This window comes from Miscanthus floridulus, chromosome 8 (assembly GCF_019320115.1).
Source record: "Miscanthus floridulus cultivar M001 chromosome 8, ASM1932011v1, whole genome shotgun sequence".
Classification (NCBI taxonomy): Eukaryota; Viridiplantae; Streptophyta; class Magnoliopsida; order Poales; family Poaceae; genus Miscanthus; species Miscanthus floridulus.
In genome coordinates this window covers 228439097-228444001 of record NC_089587.1, presented here as the reverse complement: position 1 = coordinate 228444001, position 4905 = coordinate 228439097, and positions in this window count along the sequence as shown.

Below are 4905 nucleotides of genomic sequence, written 5' to 3'. Positions count from 1 at the left end.
ATGCGAACACTTGTTGCATATATATCTATTCCTTGGCCAGTATACGTACCCTGAATCCTATTTAGGTCCAGGAGCGAATCAAAGCTTAGCCATGCTTAGACCGGTAAAAGTCAGGTGATTTCCTGTCACCTGCATATTAGAAAAATGTCTGGTCACGGTTGGCTATAATTGCTATCGTGGAGAATAACCATGTGTTAAAAATGAATTGTGACCGGGCGGGAGGTCGATAGAGAAGCAACAAGGCAAGGAGGTCTTGGTTGTGGATCTATCCCCATCTGTGTCGGTTAAGGACCGATTCGCTGTACGTCCTCATGTCATGTTGAACGCATTCCTATCATTTAGTTGGCCGGATAACTCGTTCCGACCACGAAGCCGAGTAGCTCAACTCAGGCCGGAAGACCGAGAAGTGAAAGTGCGCACCCTGGCGGTAGTAAGGATGTGCGAGGAGCTATTGGCGTAAGTCCGAGGTGAGATTGACCACCTGGCAGAGTGGACTCCCTGAGGGTGCGGCGCTGCTCGGAGCCGCGATTCCTGAGATGTACCAAAGGTGACCTAAGGCTGCCTTCGCGAGGTATGCCTGGGTTTGTGTTAGGAATACCCCTCCAGCTGGATAGGAATCGATTCGAATCGCCGTCTCTCCCGGATAGTGAGAACTTGACTGAGCAGCGGCAACGTAGATGCACTTAATTGAACTTGATGGTTAAATTGATGATGATGATGATACAACATTATACCGGATATGGTTACTAATGTTTGGAGTTAATCAATTGCTTGCTCTAGTACAGGTGCTAATCTAGTTGATAGGTTAATATTGTTAAATTGCTGCTTACACATAAAGCAAATTATGCTCTCATATCACTAAAGCTTTTATGCAAAATGGTTGTCAAGCTAGATCCACCGATAAAGCCTTGCATAATCCTTGGTGTCATTTATTTCTGGTTTTCGACGGGTAAGTCTAGCTGAGTACCTTCTCGTACTCAGGGTTTATTTCCCCCTTGTTGCAGATGACGTGCTATATAACGGCTACTGCAAGTATTGTCTTCACCCTGCGGGGGATGAAGACTAGATCATGGGCATGATCATCTATGTTATCTTATCTTACTGCTTTTGCTGGATATGACTATGGTACTGGCTTATATTTGAACTAAGTGGGTGTGATGGTGTTAAACTACTTTGCTTCCGCTATTTGTGAACTTATTTTGTAACAACTATGTGTACTCTGATGTATGTGGTACTTATGAACTACTTGTGAAATGGATGTAACATGTGGCTTGTTATATTGAATTACTGTGATCTTGGTTGTATACAAGTTGGTTTGAAATCCTTCGTGGTTTTAGTTGACTACCGGGTTTAGATGGGTTCAAGTATGACGGTTTGATCACTCCGGTGATTGCTTTTGTACTTGTGCTCTTATAAATTGGTCGGTTCCGTTACAGCTGGTATCAGAGCTAGATTCAACATTAAACATGTCATATGTGTATTTAAAACAAAAGCTTTTGTTTGCAAAAATCAGTTTTGACAACTTATAGCTATCTTTATATAGGTGTTCAAATCTGAAATTTTATCTAAGTATGCCAGTTGTCATATCCTCTATGCCCAAATAAGGACTTTCAGGTGGCTTATTTAAGTAATGACTTTTGGGGGGTAATTGCTTTCATTTTATTTCGTCGTCCATACGGCGTGCTATGGTATGGATGCCATCTGCTTGGATGGTAATGTATGGATCAAGTGCCTCTATGCCCAGGTAAAGTGAGTTGTGAGAGCATGATCGTCCAACTGTCGGTCTAGGGGAGAGTTAGTTTTGGTTACCGGAATGTTTATATGTTGCACACATGTACATATGAAGGTACTTAATTGTGGGTGTATCAATCGGGTAGCTTTGGATACCGAAGTATATATATCCAGGGATGTATATATGGAGAGTATCTTAGTTTACTGCTTTCATTGCATACTTATTTCTTTTGCTGGGATGGGCTGCAATGAAATTTTCTGCAGGTACACTAACAACGCAACGCGTAGCTCGACTAAATACGTATATGAGAGAACGTATGTATGCCACCGTCTATGTCGCTAGAATGTTAAATTTTCTTAAGATTCGTGAGGACGTACGGAACGTGCATGCATCATGTTTACTCATGCCATTACATTTTTGCATCACTCCCTCCCTTATCTAATTATTCCGTTATAGTTTCTCATCCTATAAGGTAATCCTCTCACACCCAAGTTGCAATGCTACTACTGATGGCCGCACTAGCACTACCGCCCTAGAGCAGTCTCGTTATACTTAGATGAAATTTCTGAAACTTGAAGTTGATCAAAAATTTGGCATATGAGCGGTTGCATCGCATGAATGTGCGGAGTAAAGTTATGGCGATGTTATGAGGATGAATTATTGTGCCTCTATTTATTGTATGAAATTAATCTCTCCAATAAGTTCAGTTTGGCATAATTCTACAATTCGTCTGCAATGTATCTGACATCGTCCATCATTACTCACAAATGCGCTTCTGCAGATGTCGCGCAATCTGCGTTCAGGCCGTGGTGGGGGTAGTGGCGATGATGATCTTCCACCGCCACCATCGCCCACACCGTCTGATCTGTTGGCCATGCTCGTGGAAGGTCAGCGTGCGTTGGGTGATGCCATGCGTACCATGGCCCAGCATCAAGCCCAAGGCCGCAATCAACGACAAGGACCAGAGCCCAACCAGTTTAGTGATTTCAAAGAATTCCAAGATACCAAGCCGCCCGTCTTCAAGGAAGCTGAAGAGCCGCTCCAAGCAGAAGAGTGGCTAAACACGCTTGAGCACAAGTTCCGTTTGCTCAGGGTGACAGAGCAGATGAAGGCGGAGTATGCTTTGCATCAGCTACAAGGACCAGCAGGTATATGGTGGCGACATTATCGGTCCACCCTACCAGAAAATGCCTAGATCACTTAGAATCGATTCCAGGAGGCTTTCAAGAGTCATTATATTCCTCCCGGGTTGATGGCCATAAAGCACAATGAGTTTATGAAGTTGGTGCAGGGCACCAAGACACTCACTGAATATCTTCATGCCTTCAACCATCTGGCAAGGTATGCTCCAGAATTCGTTGATTCAGAAGCAAAGAAAATCGCCAGCTTTAAGAGAGGGCTTAGTCCCAAACTGATGAAGTCCATGGGGAACAACAAAAGTATCACTTTCAATGAGTTCGTAAGTGATGCTCTTACTCAAGAGAATAACGATAATGTCTATGCTGCTTCCAAAAGTCGCAAGAGGGTCTTTGAGGCAGGTGTCTCTCAGGCTAGAGCTCCAGTAGCGAAGACTCAGTTTCGCCCACCGACTACAGTCGTTCGGTACTGGCCACCACAAAAGAAGAATCAGGCAAAGACTGGGTTCAAGAAGGCATTCACTATACCTCTTCCAAAGGGTACCACAGGACCTGGAAATTCTTTTGTTCCGCCAGCTAATAGGCCCTGCTGGAATTGTGGTAGGACAGGCCATTGGTCCAAGAATTGTCCGTATCCTCAGAAGAACAATCAGAAGCAAGGGAATTCTGGTGCTCGTCAAGGACATGTTAACTACACCAACGTGACCGAGATACCCTCAGGAGAGGTGGTCACCGCAGGTAAGTTTCTTGTGAATCACCATCCGGCAGTTGTACTATTTGATTCTGGTGCTTCGCATTCATTTATGAGTCCAGCTTTTGCATCAAAATACAATCAGAAGGTAATTACAGTATCCACGGGTAGTTATTGCATTAGTGTAGCTAGAAGTAATATTTCGACCAATCAAATAGTGCTGGGGGTGAGTATTGAAATCGAGGGACGAGTGTTTATGGCCGACATGGTAGTTCTACCGGGATTAGGGATAGATGTAATCTTGGGAATGAAGTGGATGAGCGGTCATGGAGTGCTCATTGATACTTCCACTAGGGTCGTTATGTTGCGGGATCCTATCAGCAATGAAGCCTTCCTTGTGCCACTTCCCAGAAAGCTAGAACTCCACAACACTGCTAATGCTATCCAGACCTTGAGAATTGAGGACGTCCCAGCAGTGTGTGAATTTCCAGATGTATTTCCTGATGATCTACCTAGTTTACCGCCGGATCGAGATATTGAATTCAAGATCGAGTTAGTGCCGGGCACTGCACCTATTTCTAGAAGGCCTTATAGGATGCCGCCCAATGAGTTAGCAGAGCTTAAAGTCCAGTTACAAGATCTGTTAGAGAAAGGTCTTATCCGACCTAGTGCTTCTCCCTGGAGTTGTCCTGCTATATTTGTTAAGAAGAAGGACAAGTCTTTGTGCATGTGTGTGGATTATCGTCCACTCAATGCGGTGACAATCAAGAACAAGTACCCATTGCCCCGCATTGATATTTTGTTTGATCAGTTGTCTAAGGCAAAGGTATTCTCTAAAATTGATTTGAGATCTGGTTATCATCAGATAAAGATTAGACCGGAGGATGTGCCTAAGACCACTTTCTCCACCAGATACGGGTTGTATGAGTATCTGGTTATGTCTTTCGGCCTGACCAATGCTCCTGCATACTTCGTATATCTGATGAATTCTGTGTTCATGGAAGAACTGGACAAATTTGTAGTTGTCTTCATTGATGACATCTTGATCTTTTCTGTAAATGCTGAAGAACATGCCGAGCATCTGAGAGTTGTTTTATCCAGGCTACGAGAACATAAGCTTTATGCCAAGTTCAGTAAATGTGAGTTTTGGCTTAAGAAAGTACCTTTCTTGGGTCATGTGTTGTCCGATGAAGGGATTTCGGTTGATCCGTCTAAGGTACAAGAAGTCATGAATTGGAAAGCACCAACTTCCGTACATGAGATCAGAAGTTTCCTTGGTTTGGCAGGATATTACCGTTGATTCATCCCAGATTTCTCTAAAGTAGCCAAGCCCATGACCAGGTTGC